This window comes from Trichoplusia ni, chromosome 25 (assembly GCF_003590095.1).
Source record: "Trichoplusia ni isolate ovarian cell line Hi5 chromosome 25, tn1, whole genome shotgun sequence".
NCBI lineage: Eukaryota > Metazoa > Arthropoda > Insecta > Lepidoptera > Noctuidae > Trichoplusia > Trichoplusia ni.
Genome location: NC_039502.1, coordinates 3,718,258 through 3,736,526, shown reverse-complemented (window position 1 = coordinate 3,736,526; position 18,269 = coordinate 3,718,258). Strand labels below are relative to the sequence as shown.

Genomic DNA, 18,269 nt, shown 5'->3' with positions numbered 1-18,269 from the left:
GCAGCGGGATCCTTTTAATCATAGCATAATTGTAGCATTATCGTGTGAACACTATTTAAACTTTTCACATTAACTTTCGTTGCGATCATTAATTGTTCAAAATTTCCATTTAGTTCAGCTCGGCGCTTGCGCACTTAATTCACATCCCTCTCTGCACGCCTATAGCAAAAGTAACGGTTATTTCGCAGATTTCAGATTCGAAATTTGAATTTCAAATTTTATGTTAATTTTCAGTCGTTACGTTAAATGATTATGTGAAAATGTATTCGTTTCTTTATCTATGCTTCGTTTAGGACGCTCTGACAAATTTATTGGAATAATAAGATTTATTTATTGATTATTCAAATTTACCGTTACAATAATTTTACGGTTGAGTATTTTTTTCTTTGTAAATCATTATTAATGTCGACTAAAGTAAAATATAAATTCGTGATAGAAATAAATTGACGTAAATTTTCTGGTCTACATTTCGTACGGTTCAGAATAGTGCTTCACATTATAAAACCTATGTTTGCTAATATTGTAAGTGTAGAGATCACGGTGTGAGGCGAGCGTTGAATGTTCCACAATTGATACTAAAATCTCTTGAAATTACTCATGGAATATTCCTTGTACAATCCCCCATAGGACTTTCGTAACATCGTCTTCTAAATAAAGGCCTTACTAACACAATAATAAGGGTGATTCTAACAACAAATTGTTGTCTAATGTGTGGTTGACTGTTCGTAATGTTTAGAACGTTTCGTAAATCGTAAGAAGTGTTTATTCTGATCACGTTTCAACGCCAATTTCGAGCACTTTGATTTTTGAGTAACAATAAACGTTCCATTAGGATCGATCGACTCTTACGGGGGATTTGGTTACCAGTAGATAGCGTTCAAATCGTTGAGAAAAGCTTTTAAGTGCACTTCGATATCATATTACCGATTTTAACATTTATTTTACTTTAATCTAGATCATCCTTTTCTTTATTTCACTTATCCTAATCAAGAAAACAAAGTCAGTATTACAACTAAAGTTGGTTAAAAGAGGTTACGAGCCAAAAGTCGCGTTTGGGAATTTGGCTTTAACAATTAAGAAACGACAAAAATAACCGTACTAACGTTTACCCTCTTTATCTGAAGCTCAGACTCTTGCTATGAAGCATTACCGGTGTAAAAACTCGAGCACCGAACTTCCTCCCTTAAATTTCCACTTCGCTGATAGAAGAATGAACTCAGTTGCGGCAAGATAGAAAATGTGTTCAGAAACAAGTGATGAACGCACTTAATTAAGAAATGTAGCAAGTCGAAATTAGTTGTACAGCAACATATAAAAGGTAGATTCGATCGTATCGGTACTAAAATATAGCAGTACGCCTTAAAGCCTACCACTTCCTCATAACATAAAACTATTGCAGTCGTGTAAGCGGGATAGCACTCCACGTGACATAGTGCTGTCTTGCTTACACAGCTGCTGTAGTCTCACTTTAAGAGGAGGCGGTACGCACTTGTATCCTTAATTATTGTAATTGCTTCCCATCCGTTATGAATACCAGCGTTTAGCGTCCTACCGAGGCTTTCACCTTTCTGGCTATCTATGGCAATTAAGGTTTCCTCCAATCTGCCTTTACACTAAATCAATCGTCTTGCATATTAAATCAAAATAAAGCTAAGTTGTCTAATAAGTTTGAGCTGGTGGTTGAAATTACCCCGGGCGAGTAACAAGTGATATATTTACAAGCGTTTTAAAAGAGAAATTGCTTGAAAAGTTTATAGGGGACTCTAAAATGTATGGAAATTACATTTCAACTCATCACGTGACTTTAACCAGTCATTCCTTTACATTTGAGGATTTTTAAATCGATAAAATGTCACTTGACTATTTGGCAATGCTTGTAAATACTATCGCATCTTAATTCATCTAGTTTGCAACGAATAGAGAAAGAAAACAATAGCTGAATAGTGCGCCATCATTTGGAGCATATGCTACTTGACCATTTATAGAAGAAGAATTTATATATTTTCTTTTGTGTGTTATAAGTTATTTTTGCTAAGTACTTTTTTATCACTCCCAATATTAACAACTTTCGTACTATGATATGTGTGTTATGCTGCTCTGTTAATTTGAAATAGTTTATGGCCAATGAGTCGTATACGGTTGATCGTAAACCATTGTTTGGGCATAACCGCAATATGAGCTGACACCCGGCTAATGATAACTTGTGTCGGTTGCAATAAACTAACGGTAATAAAATAAATGCTTTAGTTTTAGTTTCTCATATTGTCAGTTGCTATACGGTTTATGAGAACTAATATTTAATTGGGATGTGGAAGATCCAGAGCCGTGAATCGCCATAGGCTGAGATTTTTTTGCCATCAAATGGTCTTTAATTATTGTAGACTTTATCAAAATGATTTCGAGAACTTTTTCAATTTTAGGGGAACATAGAGGTATTATAAACGGAACCCAATAACTCCGCACTCTGAATGGACCTCTAAAAACAATAATAAAACTTTATATCTAGATTAGTTTACATTTGGGGATTAGAATCTTCTTTACAAATTTGTTTTCTATAATCTATTTATAAGGACTTCAATAGCGCGAGCCTGTCTCACAATCTACAGGCTTTGTTTGTTTTGTACCCACTATGAAACCCTTAAAATTCTCAAGTTGTTGTTAATATAAATATGATTAACTAACAACCAGAAGCAATGGTCCCTTCTAAAGTCAATAATAAATTTACAAATTCCAATAAAAAATCGCAGTAGGTACAAAATCAAAATCATTATTTTCTGCAACAAAAAAATCCATGTATTAAAGGTAAACTAAAATTTTAACAATCTACTTTTGGTATAAACGAAAATAGTACATCTAATCTTATCTAGTACCACACATAAATAAATTCACCAACTAAATCAGGCTCTGTATATTATGTCCTAGAGAAAATAAACTAACAGATTTCCCACAACCTTTTCCACACTCCCACAGCCTCAAAATTACACATAATTAAGAACAGAAACAACAAACCTAACCTTAACTTCACCATTCAATAATTCAAAAGGCAAACACATTTATATGCCAATCACTTGATATAGCAAACGCAAACCTGCGAAATGACATTAAGATATACATCAATTGAACACGCAACGACTGCCTTAATAAGGCTATTAACGGCCCTGGTGTGGGATTCTGAGATCAATTTCGCGACAAAATCCTTTAATCTGTCAATACTATTTGAATTAATTGTAAAGAGGATAGAGTAGAAATTTGTGGTAGAAACGGTGTGTGCCTTTCTAGGTCGAGTTTGGTATATTCATGCAGGGATAAAAATAGCACATTAAAGATTAGAATGTAACAATACTCTGTTAAGCTCACCTACATTTTAAGGTCATAAATTAAACGATATTAAAGTTAAGCAGACGTTGCGGATAAGTAAGACTTCTAAAGTCGCTAACGCTAAAAGATTTAAATCATGATCATCATCATCGTCATCATCATCATTCCCCTGCCCTTATCCCAATTATTATTTGGGGTCGGCGCAACATGTCTTCTCCTTCAATACCTTTCTGTCTGACGTCATCTCACAAGAAACATTCTTTGCAGCCATATCATCTTTCACACAATCCATCCATTGTTTCCTTAGTCGTCCCCTTCAAAAAGTTTTAAAATTACAAGGAATTTCCATATGCTTAATAAGATTTGCCTATGTTAAATCAAAACATTTGCTTTTGCATAGTCAATTTGCTCCGTACTATGTATGAAAAAAATACAGTTCTGCCAAAATTATCTTATGGAAACGTAATAGAAATAACAAATAATCAGTGTTTTGTTTATATAAGAATTAATTTTTCGCAACAACATAATCACAAACGCAACTTACTGAAAATAAACACTCAAAAACACCAACACAGCTCACTATAGGAACTCAATTAAGCCAAGTTACGCCCACAATGATTGTTAACTTTCATCTCCACATAATAAGTCGAAAACAGTCGAAAGTCAACGACTGCCTTTCGTACAGCCACGTAATAATAAATTGGCAAAATATTGATAATTACGAAGTCTACTATTATGTTCATAACTTTTTTTGGTGATGGTTTCGATGTTGCCGGAAGGTATGAAACTTATTAATTAAGAAATCTCTACCAGCAGACCCGCGAAAGAAGAAATGGCTTATCAGCTTTTAATTATTAAAATTTGTATGTTATTGTTATAGCGGACATTAGGCTGTTATATAGGTCAGAATGCTGATTACCGCGGTATTAGGATGCGGCGAAGCACCGCATGGTCAATCCTTGCGTCTTCCACAAAAATCTGAAATCTTGGAGCTCTTTTCATAGTGACGATTTTGAATATTTATAGAATGATAAAATTCGGCACGGAGAGGGGTCTTTTTTAATTACTCTCGAACCTATCCAACAATAAATGCATAAAAATATCGTGCCAATATATAAACACTATCCTAGAAATAACACGTACTGACGAATTACATACAATACCGGCAGCATCGATATAAATAATTGGTGATGTAACAAAAAAACATTGAACTTGGCAGGTCGTTGAACTCGTTAATTAATTTTATGCATTCTAAGATGTGAGATAATCGGGTCGACGCAACAATTTCCTGTATAAAATGTTTGTTGAAATGTTCTTTTGATTTTATTGTTTCAATGCTAATCTCAAAGAGAATGTGTTCTCTTAAGGTGTTCTGAGAAATTTCTAGATTAGGATTTCCCCAGTTTCAATTAGAGGTTTTAACAAAGAGCCAGGTCACTGCTTCTTTTTTGCGATTTAACCACTACTTGCAGTCGGATTTTAATTATTGGTGTCTCTCTTATTCTTTTTTTCTAATCCTTGTGTCACGGGAGATTCACAAACGCTCAAGTCATATGCACCAAGCAACCCAGACTCAGAATAAGCTCGTGTATAACATAGGTATAATTATGACAAAGATTGACCAACTTTTATAGAGGAGCTGCTCAAACTGAATGGCACTTCGTTCTGTTTTATGTTATGTTATGTTATGTTATGTTAAATTGTCTATGCAATCAAATTCGCGTTGACCGATAAAAACCTTAATAATAATATGCTTATTAAATTAAATTATGCGTATAAACGGGGATCCTGTTTGTTTTCTCAAACGGGTTTAAAAATAAAATATTAATTTAGGCTTTATATAGCAGACTGTAGGATAAGTGAAAGTATTTCAACTTTCGATATACATAACATTTCTTTGCTCCTGCGGAATTTAAGATCGTTGGACAGAATGATTTTTTCTCAAACTAGTTACTACTTAAGTACTATCTTTTTTAGGGTTCCGCATCCGAATCGTAAATAAACCCTATAATTTATAGTAGTTTTCGTGAGGTTTCGACTAGTCCCGTAATCCTGATAAACAAGCGTAAGCAAACTGTTGCTTGGTAAGTCAGTAATAATAGTATATACTGTAGTTATTATTGTTGCTTTCTAATTCAATATCTGTAAGAAAAAACCTCTTAAAAAATATAAATTCCGAAAATTTTGAAATCACCAATTCGCTAATGAATTTTTGAGATGATCAATTCTGTTCCCATTTCATAGGTTAAAACTTTGCTGGGGAAATTATCTCTAAAATTACTTTAATTCTTACATAAGGTTGACAGCCACCACCTAATTTAATTTACCTGTAATTTAGCAGAACATTTTTAACAAAGTTTCGGCAATGAATTTTAATAGCCATTAAGATCTCTGTGCTCCCAAATAAAATTAACAATGAATAATTATGAAAGGCTTAACAATAACTTTCTTTAAAATATAAAAGAGTTTCATTTAAAGTTTATCCGTAACATTTTTCACTGTCATAAAAACTGAAGATTTTAATGAAATTATTTAATTGTTCTGGTTTTTAGTCTTGAATGGAGAAAGCTCGAATTAAGTGTTTGTCGTAATTGTATGTTTGTTTAAAAATAACTTAATGTCTTTTGATACATTTATAATTATTATTGATGGCGTTACGCTTGTAGTCACCTGTTGAGAGTCAGTGGTACGATGTATAATTTAATAAACTCGAAAAATATTTTGTAGGGACATCATTTCTTTAACATTAATTAAATACATCGAAATTTTCCTCCTAATGAAAAAGAAACAACTATCCCCGGGTACCTACTTAAATAAAAATAAGAAGGATCTATCATTTTAGAAACAAACAGTTTTGCAATTCGTATTCATATTTTATTAAAGGCTATTTTTCTTTAATGCATTCAAATAATCCTTAAATATAATAAAATTTAAAAGGTTATAAACATTTAAATAAGATCTTTGAGTATTTGAGATTTATTACTACTTTTATACAGCTTCCATGCTTATCTCAATTTATTTTTATAATAATAAATATTGTTTCATCTGATCAACAAAAATACTGTGAGAACTTTCTAGCAATTTGCACTGCCGTGTTAGGTTGTATAAAAATGTCTATTGTTGTACCCAATATTTTGTTGGTTTCAAAAAGAGGTCTCTAAACGTTATTTTTTATGAACTTATCCCACATGAAAAAAATTATTTTTGTTTCCCAAAAATTCAAGTCAAATACGTAAAGACACAAACTTCAATTAGGCACGTGCAAGGATCACACAAATGCTTGTCGTACGCAGAGATCGAACTCGCGACACATTGCGCAAAATGAGTATGACATAGTGAGTGATCGTCACCCGGCTAACACGGCTAATAATATTACATTAGTTTGTCCGACCTAGGGCTTTGCAAAAACTTTTTAATAAAGGAATGAAGACTCCTCTGCTTAAGGCATTTAATATTCCTCATCAGAAAATAAATATGTATCACCATATTTTTCTTCACAATTCAGTGTCAATAACATACACGTATTACACATATTCAAGTTGAATAAATCAACATTAATTTTAATAACTTTAAATAATAGACATGACATAATTCAGTATTATAAAATAGTTGATAATAATAATAGCACCTTATTATTGTTGCCCTGCTATTCAAAGGTAAAGGTCTTATAAAGAGGAAAGTGTTAAATATTTTAATGATAAATTAGACTGAGAAATAAAAAGTTGTAGATTTAGTCCCGGCACACACGAATATGTTGTTAAATTCATTTGCGTATTAAATAACTATCAATTGCTAAAAACGCTAAAAGAATATATCACCTGAAACTGAAATACTAGATAATGTTTTCAAGGGCATGATTTAAACTACAAAAAATCTATCACCATTATATTTAATCCATAGAACAACAGACACAAACATTGTATTCGAGCATCGCATTATAAGAAGCGTTTGATTTCCTAACGTCTGCGCCCGCGCACTGGGTCGCACTAACTCTCACTGAGCGAGCTACTAACACAGTCGCGCGCGCAGACCGCCTAGTTACACACGAGTGAGACGTATGAGTGAAAATCTATGGTAATTAATGTGGTAAATAGTTTGAAACGATTATGATGTACTGAATTGAAATAGAACCTTTTTTTAATACAATGTTTCAATTCTTTGATATTGTATTGAATTATCTTGTTTCTGTACTTGGATATAAACAGCTTGCTTCAGTCGAGTTATAATCTAATAATAAAATGGTCGTTCTATACAAAAAATTAATTAGTTGATTGAAATATTATTATTATTTACATAAGTTGTGTGTCCTTGTTTATACCTCGAGTTAATCATTTTGGTAATGAATATTTTATTAATAATACGTAATTATATAAGTGGATGTGAAATTTAATTTGATAATAAATATTATATTAGGTACGGCAACGGAAGTAAGAAGGAAGACAATTTTCATTTATTAGATCGTAATAAAATAAAACTCTATATAATATCAATTAAATTGAATATTTTATGGTAATATGAATATTAGTAATGCCTATTACACATGTTATGTTTACAGTCATAAAAATATTGGCAATGAAAATAAAACTTTCACATTTATTAGTATTTAAGAAAGTACATAATTTTGAATCAATTTGTAATAAAGTTACGAACGTTAAATAATTAGTGAAAATTAGCTACTTGTTCCAATTAACGGTGAACGCCAAAATAATTTACACTTACATCAATATTGCATATTGTTGCGTAAGAAAAATACATCATGTTTTTTTTTTAATATAACATTTTTAGTCGCTTATACAGCCTCAAAAAAACTTCACCACTAAAAACTCAAATAAGGAACATTAGCAGTAAACATGCAGTCACCATTCAACTGAGTTGACTGAACTCTGAAACAAACGAAACATCTCGTAGGCAACAAAAGAAAATTGAGTTTCTTCGCAAAAAGTTTGTAAACCGCGTATAACGGTGCAAAAATTATCACATATTGGTGAATATGTGAATATAGCGTACAGGATGCCACACATGTTTTGCAGTCTTTGATATTGAAAGCATCTTTATGTCAATAACGTAAGGTTGTTTTTTGCATTTTTTTTGTTACGTTTCTCGTATTGCAGATTGTATGTAAAGGTAACTGTATGTCTTGATCTATTCAAAAAGTCTTTATATTGACTTTTGAATTGACAAGAATATGAATGTGTTTGTTAACGTGACATTTAATACATTTGCAGAAAGTTCGGTTTTACGATATGCAAAAAGATAAGAATAAAAATAAGATAATTATTTTATTAACTTCCCGTTGAAAGAGAACAAATTACACTATAACCTTTACCTTCCTACAAATTGTCTGGTAAAAAAGGCTACGAATTTCCCCCTTGTCTAAAATCATTGGGAAACAAACATGAAAGTAGAGGAATACAGCATATGGAGTGTAGGTACGAGTCTCATTTTTATTAGTCAATGTGAATTTGTAAGAAGATATGTAACGTGTTACTTATGTAATTATATGTCAGTTCAATATCATATTGGAATAGCGTAATATTAAGCCTGATTAGTTATTTATAACTTTGGAAATATAATCTTATTCTTCTCCTCTTCCGAAACGGCTTCACCAAATTTTACAAAATTTCATGTGCTTATTTAGATGGTCTGAAAATTGGTTATTAAATATTTTTATACCCCTAAGTGATCACTAATATTTTCTTTTTTTGTCCTTTTCTTTTCTAATAACTCAGAAATTCTCATTTATATAACAAAATCATGCTTGAAGAATCAAGCAGAAAAAAAAAGCAGTCAAATTGAGAACCTTTCAAAGAAAACGTTTTAAAGGTCGGTTGCAGTAAACCCAGCACACAAGCTTAACACCGGTAACACTTTTGGAAAAACCAGGGATCGTATTTCTTTTCCCTAACGCTAATGACGTCTCAGAATTATTAAGAAAGTACATGTTATATAAATATTTGAACATAGAAAGTTAGATGAGTCACTTTTAATTGCCATACTAAAAGAAGGATGGTCTTGGCATAATCGTAAAATGATCAAACCGAAAGCACTAATCGATGGTAAAAGGAACAAATTAGCAATTAGACAGGTGAGATTAAACTTTTGAATCTATACCAATATGTTTGTCGGGGTTCTGCAGACGAAACGTACATTAGAACTCTAATACTGAGGATTCGCTGCCTGTATGTCCGTCCGTCTATCACCAGGCTGTGACTCAAGAACCGTGATGACGAAGTTAAGCAACAACTACTAGGATCACAAGTTTGATTTGGTATCATTAATTTTTTAAATTGGTTTTCCTTTAGCATATTTGTACAGAACCCTTAGTCAGTGGCTGATTTCCATACTAATTTGTTGGTTAGATATGTAGTTCGACTTAGGATCACCAGTTTGACAATCAAAATCAATATAACTTTTGCGTTATATAAACTTTTTGTGTATGAAAGTAGTTTTGTATCCATTGATAATGTGGTATTCAAATTTCACATAAACGATGTAAGTAATTGTTATTTGAAAACACATATTGTTATCGCAAAAATTGACAACAATCACTATTATTTTTATTCACGGTATCATAGTGAAACAATATTCTATTCGATTATAGAAAAAGGTTTTCAAAACTATTAGTCAGTATAATGAAAAAGTTTGTTCCAAAATAGTCATTCATGCTAAAATAATTCTTAACTAATCTTATTACGGCCAACTACACACAACGTGTTATTTTGTGCCTTTATTTATAACATCGAAATATTTTATTCAATAAAAACATTACAAAAAAAACAAAGAAGAAGAAATCAATGAGTGGCCAATGAAAAACTGCAATTTTTTTCACTGCTCTTATTTTCTTTGAATAAAACATCAATACCTCTAGACTACTAACATTATACCCCACCTACTTAATCAAACATTACTACCCAAACACCTCACATATTAATGACAAAAACATCACTTTATAACAGTTAACATTGCCAGTTTACATAAATAGGTCCAAGTAAATGCACCCGCGAATTCTCCCAAGCAAATGATACCATTACTTGAACACAAGGTTCAAGCGGTACACTGACCTTTAGACTCCATAATTTATTGGCCTTCTGCTGATATCTTAATTAAACGAAAATGGGCTTAATACGTTTATTAGTGCAACTAGCTTTTGCTCGCTTCGTATGCGTAGATGTCGGTTATAGCTGCGAAATGACTACTCACCTTCAATGCAATCCCAAAAGAAGCCTGATTAATACAAGCTATGAGCTACCTTCTTGACAAATTTCATCGATTACGGTTCAGCCGTTTAGGCGTAAAGAGGCAACAAACAAACACGTAAAAAAAAGCTCACAAACTTTCGGATTTATAATACATATTAGCGTGATAATTACGTGGTGTATGGTGACGTTTTACTGTGATGGTTTGAGATAATCAATGAGAGATTTTCTAAAGAATAAAGTATTTCGCTTTAGTTATTTAACCCAACAATCAGAAATCAACATGGCATATGTTGATTTCTGAGCTATGAATAAAGAGCGACATGAATTGTTTATTTCAAAATATTACAAAATCACAATAACTTGATAACCTTATTCAAATTTGAGTTTCTAACTTTCAAAGCACTACCTACTCTTCGTCTTCAGTGTTTATCATCTACTTGTCATTTTTTGAAACCTTTGATGTCAGCAAAATATTTTTTTACTTCAAATCGACTAACTGATTATTTTACATTACGATCGATAAACACGCGTGAGTCACTAAAATATCACAAATATATTTCATGTTAAGTAACAAGCCCAATTTTCCAGTAAAGCTCACGATAAAACGGCGTTTGTTTGAATTTAATCAACTCGATTCAATCGGATGTGCAAAATATGAATCGATTAATCATAACACGCGAACACTTAAATGAAGAGGAAAATTCGGCAGATATGAATAACAATGTAATTACTTTGCCACGAATGTAATAAAAAAAATCTTTTTCATTATTGTACATTTGCATAAGCAAAAAGAACGTTGCTCTAGATTTGAATATTTTGTATTCGTTATTCAAAATGCAATGCTATCGGATGGTATTGCACTTTTTAGATGAATACATTTTCCAGTTTTTCATAGTGTTGAAGATTTTAATGCGTGTGTAATTTTATGCAAATTATTCAGTTGGCTGTCAAATTGTATTTTTTATTGGAATATGTGTTATTCGGGATGTGGATTTTAAGATCTTATTGTGGTGTATTAAATTATTTAATTCGTGTAAGATTTGTTTTATCTTAGCGATGAATTTCGAAAGTATCTCAAAGCACTTAATTCTGCAGCTTCGCATATCTTCCGCTTTAAATTTTTCACTGCACATTTTGCTGGTGAAATGTAACAAAAATCTTTTCCTAGAAACACAACACAGCAATAAATTGTCTTTGTTACAAGATAACAAACCGCATCTTTGAAATTTGATTTAAAGTCTCGATAATTACAAAACTATCTCGCATACGTGCGCCAGCACAATTCCGCAAAATCGATTTGACAGCTGATTTTAAATCAAGACGAAATCACGCTCGATAAGTGCGGAGAGGAAACCGCACAATCCGTATCGTTCACATTTCTCGCAAAATTTAATTCTTAATGGAGAAATAACTGAGAAATAGCCGCAGTATCTTAAAATACGGATCAGAGCATCGGCGTCGGCCACATATCGTGTCCGTCGCCGGCGCCGACGCGACGCTCCGCCGATTTCGTGCATTTTTTTGCAAGTGATGACTCGGATTTCTAAATAATTTAAATACGTGCACGAAGTCAGAAGCGCACTAACGCAGATCGCGTATTAATTGCTATTCAATGAATTGGGTTTGTGTGTACCGAGTCGCGTGCTAATTCGTTGCTTAGTTTTATTTATGACGTGTGCTGCACGAACTCGATTGAATCGATCAGCATCTTATAATTTTAAGTAAAAGTTGAATGGGAAACTTACGGTTCTAATGACACCGTCACAGAATCCAATTAAAGCACAAAACCATGTCACTGTCACAGATGTGTTTAGTCGAGATAGCACTTGATGCGCGAGCGGCGACGTGTTCGCGGCGAGGTGCGCGGGAGCGTGGCGCGTGCGTGCGGTACGGATGCGCGGGCGCAACTGAGCGCCGGAGAAATGATCAGACGCGGGCCCGACTCGAAATCGCATAAGTAAAATTGTTGCACTTTTATTAAGGACAGGTTGTTGTAAACGTAAAAGTGGTACTAATCGTGTGTAAATAATTACACCGCACGGATTATGCGGAGCGACGTAATAAATCGCACGGAAGGCTAGTTAAGTCATCGGATTAAATATAATAAATAAGGATTTTTAAAGAATAGCTGATATAATTAATATCGTAAATCTTTAAAACGACGCACGCTTGGACATTGCGTCGCCAGCCGTCTTTATTGACTTTGGTTAATGGGAGCATATAATTCATGAGTGTGCATAGATAAATAAGAAGTAAAATTATTATTACTTAATATTTAAATACCAATCATGATGGTATTATAATGGGTCAAACATTAATCAAGTTAGTTTAAATTTACATTTAGCGAAAATGCATTTGCATCGTTATACCTCATCGCTATATAATTATTGACCAGTAAAGCTCGTGCGTAAATGGTGCGTAATCAGCATATCCATTTTTTACGATGCGGAAAATTGGCTGTATGTCTTTTAATGAATCCTACAAAGGAACAAATTATTCTGTATGGTGAAAACTTTCAAACGAGTAAAAGGCACTACGACATTATGTACATCTGTCGTAAAATGTACGTAAATACGTATTTAAGTACATTCATGTATGTGTTTGTCACTTTTACGGTAAAACTGCAGAACTGTTTAACCGTTTATGCTACTTAATTTAATATGCAACTAGCATACACCTTGACAAAAAGCATAAATCCTCGACTTTATTTCTTTAGTTCAATTTTCCTATTAAAGACTTCAACGCGCGCATCATGCGCGTGCGCATCTTATCCAACACTTACTTTTGTTTTTACAAAATATAAATTTAATATTTTTTAATTGCTTCGAATTTTAAAGAAATTAAGGATAGACAGCTATGTTTTCATGCTTAAAAGTTGTTATAGAAGTCTTTGACTGTGACGTGTATTTACAATAATAATATGTTAAAATTTCGAGAGGAATTATAATGCTTATATTATTATGTGTGGTGTTTTAAGGTGTTTATCGACTAAAATGGAAACAAAAAAAAGCAGTCGTTGTACAAAAAGAAACGTTCACTAAAAAAGTATTCCAAAGAAAAACTCTAACAATGAAAGTCCGTGAATTGGAAATAAAGCAAGTCTGCATGGAGTAGTTAGGTTGGGTAGTATTCAATCACGGCTTACATCTGCTGACCCACTAACCACTGGCCACACAACGAGTTTACCTATCTTACCTACATTCGACGTTTCAGCTAGTCCACTAGTTACCTGTGTTGCCAAGGTCCAGGTCCGTTTAGTAGGTAGTTAATACAAATTTGCCCTAATAGATAGTCTTTGTTGCTCCATATTATGATATTGTGTGGTAATAAAATGGAAAATGTTTCTTGGCTACAATAAGGGCAAGGTCATTTAAGAAATAATTCAAGGATCATAAATCAGAGTTAAAAATAAAAATAATAATAATAATGAACGACGTACTTCTTTTAAAAACGACTAATTGTATGAGGGGATTTCACAGACCATACCAGCCAGGTCAAAATAGGCATTCGTAAATCACAAAAACACTTGTCCTAGGTGGGGATCGAACTCACGACATTACCACTTGGCTACGCGATCTGTCGTTATACAGCATGCAATATCCCTAGAGTTGATTTGAAAAAACTTCACCAGATTATCGGCTATAAACAACATCTTTCGTACATAAAATGTGTAACACCAAGCCAAATCTAACATTTAAAGCCATCACTCAAGTTAACATAAGCCGGTAAATTATATCGAGTTGAAGATTTCGAATGTTGTTATAAAACAGTAAATCAATCCCGTAACTTTCTTAGTCGGCGTCACAAATCACGGGCGAGGACATGTTTCGTTAGATGTTCAGGGCTGTTCACATCTCTGTTTGGATTTTTTATGCGGTTATGTTATAATTTTAGTCAATTTTGTTTGGTTATGGCCAGTTCTTTTTCTATTTCCTGGTAGATGTGTATGAAAACTAGGATAACTATTATTATATAAATATAATTCTATGAAGCCTTATTTCGCTTTGGTGTGGAAATCCTCATGAAAACCCATCTCCTCAAATGAAGAATTGGATACTGATAGACTCTTACTGAATAAACCTAACTGCTGGGGGAAAATACAGCAAAGCCTAACGCACAATAGCATTCATCAAATGACAACATATTTTTTTTTTCATCGACCCCTATTTTGACAAAAGATTAACTAAAAACTGTAAACTATTTTATTTTTTTTTGAACTATTTTGTTTACTCTAATAATTTTCTGGCAGTGGAACAACAATTAAAAAAACATTCACATTTAAGAACAGGAGAGGAGCATAAAAAATACCAGGTTTAACATAATGCATAATTTAATGATGATCCTTATTGATGGCAACCCTACATTCAAGTGAAAGTGATAGCAACGCTATACCGATTAGCCGCATCTCCGCTGCGCTTGCGCACCGGGAAAGCCGCCGGCTGTCAAATTTACTTGTCAGACGATCTTACACAGAAGTGTGCTTGCGAACGTCATGTCTGAGTCATAAATTAAGAATTACATGTGATATATAAAGACAAGGAAATAGTATACATCTCGATCATTTTATATTTTGTTTTTTTTTGGCAGTTTTATTTTATTTCATAAAAATATTTTTAACTTTTGTTTGTCTAAATACATTTTTTCAATTGCCATTTTGTTTGTTCGAAAAAAGCAATCACAATGAACATTATATTAATTTTGATGCTGCGTTACTCAAAACACAACTGCAATAATATCACTATGTCAAGAAGCCTCTCTGAGCAAAGTTGATGTCGTAGAAATTAGAGTTAATATTTTGGGTTATCATTTATCATAGATGTTTTAAGAGTTACATATGCCAGTTCTCTAGAATAATCTCTCTCCAAATTTCTGTAGGCAGCACACATTTTTATAATAGGTATTTGCTTTTATTTATCGATACAAGTCATTACCAAGTCTGGATGTATGCGCATGTAATTCAATCGTGTTACAACACCGTCACCGGGAATCCTAATGCAGCGTACAATCGATCACGTAGGAACATCTTCAACAAATATTAAAAACCAACCCTACTTCCTTGTAATACAAGTGATTTTCGTTATGCGAGCGAGTGAGTCGGTGTGGTTGTCTGTTCGTTTCAAGCGTGTGTCAAGCGCCTCTTGTGAAGGCAGTGAAGACTAATTAATTGGACGATGAGTAAGCCGACTTAATTGGTCACTTCTATCTATTTTGAATACTGTGGAAACGGCTCGGGAGTTGCAAAAAGATGGCGAGTTTTGCTGTTGTTAGGTGGTTTATGTGAATTAATTTAGAAGTGTCATTGCGACATGTTCTAATTACGAGTAGATGAAGAATATACGAAATTTCTCTTAAGATTCAATTAATGAGAAACCAAGATAATAGCATGACCTATTAAAGGCCTATCGAGCCTTTTTTTTTCAAATTATGTATTTTAGTTGCTGCTATAACAACAAATAACAAAAATAAGCTACGGTCATAAATTTGATGGGTGACCAATTTCATTAGAACCCTGAGGGTCGCGAGTCTTAACTAGTTTTTATACTATCACCGTCAAAATATTTCGCTACGCTACGGTGTAAGTAGAAGCCGTTGCCCCGTGTACAATAAAAAGTGTAATTGGTGACAGTGTCTGTCGTAAATCTGTTAAGTTTTATGTCTGCCGTCACTGCCTAACCTTTATGGCGTGCTGATGTGCTTACAAAGTTAAGAGCTACGTTACAGGTGTAGCATAACAGGATGGTGTGAGAATGGGTTTGTTGAGATTTAGGTGTTGGTAGTGTAGTTGTACTTAGTTGAGAAAATATAAAAAAAAGGTTTTTTTTTTATTTTATCCGTTCTCTAAGTGTTTAGGATAAAGAAGGGATACACTGAAATAAGTTGTCTCAGTTGTACCTATTCGTCAGTGTCCCAAATACCCAAATCATCTTACTAAAACCAAAAAAATCGAACTCTTATTTTGTCGATGCATTTATTACAATGATACAACGTTTATTTTAAGACGAATCTTGAACTTAAAACACACACTGTACCGAAAAGCAGAAAAAAACCTATTCAGTATCCTTCCAACATAAAATCGTACAAAAAGTTTTTCCAACAAGGATCATCCAACACAACAATACCTCCACATCTATCACTCAAACCCCAGTTCGTCCTAAATCACAAACTGTAAAGCTACACACACATGCTACGCGGGCACGCGGGTTGAGCGCAACCTAATTATGCGGCGGTTTAATTAGACGCGCCCGCAAAACCGCTGACTTTTCCCGTTGCTGCATGACGCATTCCTATGGTATCAGCCGCAGACGTGTACTATATAAATACGTATTTGTGCTGTTGAGGTAAAGCTTAGGATCATGTATGTAGGATGGAGAGCATTTGAAAAAATAAGGATATCAAATCTTTAGCTTAAAATTCTTGTTTAATGTTTTCGATGATGAAATCAAATTATAAAGTCGTTTTTTTCTATCACACTACTACTAGGGGCATTTCAGGAAAAATATAATCAGAAATAGTAAAAATATGGAAATGAGAAAAATTATCATCTGATCATTAAGAGTATTGGGATTGACAAACCACGAGTCGCCTCGTAGGTATTTGATGAACGTATTTTTTGACATACTTTACTGCCTCAATGACGTAGAATTAATTGACTATGATTAGACGTACGGTCACTAATTCAGTCAGTAATCAATAGCAAAAACTCAACAATAACATGGAATAGAATTCAGTCGTTAAACATCCTCTTCACCACAAAAGTCCGTAATAATACTAAGAGAATGTTCCGCAATTTTAATTCAGTATACGTTTTAGCAAAGTAATTAGTCTAATTAGTCTGTTAACTAAATATTTGAGAGGTAACTTACTGAACTATGACGGTGGCTGGCGTGGAAGACAGCGGTTAAGTATTACCGACCTAGAAGTTGCGTTCCCTGAATACTTTAAAAGCTGTATGGGGTAGGTCCCACGGAAAGCGATTCACGAAATTTTTTTTTTTTGGCAAGCCGATGTCCTACTTTTAAGGTTCAATTATAGAAATGAGATATAGACAGTTAATAAGCATTGTTAGACTTTAAACCCTAGACAGTTTCGCCTGCTTTTTCAAGCTATTTTTGTTCCTATGTTATACCAGACTTAGCTCAATATGGCAATTTTTAAGGGTACCTACTCTCAATTCTTAAAGTAGTACTAACATCAGATATACGAGATTCCCTGTTCTAAGCCATTTATAGAGCTATCTCCCTTATACACCGTTACTTCACCGTTTTTGGACTGTTATTGGAATTAAAAACATCGAAAGTCTATTACAAAAAAAAATCTCGTTTTTTCTTTCTTACTATTCTATCCTCCCGCTTCCGCTTATACTCTCGCTGTCACCTCCGCTCCCGCTTTCTGTAAGACCACATCTACACGTTAAGACCATGATTCGAGTTAGGATTGGAAAGCGGGAATTACATGTGAATTATTAATGGGAATGAGGAATCATTGCGAGCCCTCCGTCCCTTACACATGAAGGTACAGATTATAATGCTATGGAAGGTAATTAGTTTGTATTATACAACTGTTTTTATTATAGTCATACACTATACAAGGTGTAATGAAGGGGTGCCTACTAAGGTGCTGAAGAAATTTTGTTTGAGGTTATAATTAAAGAATATATAAAATTAAGGGAAGGTAGGTACGTTGTAACGACTAATCGCAAAATAAATTATAAAATTTTGTGAAGGAGTAAAAAAATAGCATTTACATTTGTGT

At 33.4% G+C, this 18,269-nt stretch overlaps 1 protein-coding gene across 1 annotated transcript in view; it reads right to left on the bottom strand.

The window, feature by feature from the left end:
- The window catches only part of LOC113505414 (serine proteinase stubble), a 145,314-nt gene extending 132,468 nt beyond the window's left edge, over window positions 1–12,846 (bottom strand). Inside the window, exon 1 of the mRNA XM_026888086.1 lies at window positions 12,263–12,846. The gene's annotated coding sequence lies outside the window, so the exon portion shown is untranslated. The remainder of the gene's footprint in view (window positions 1–12,262) is intronic.
- Window positions 12,847–18,269: the final 5,423 nt, after the last annotated feature.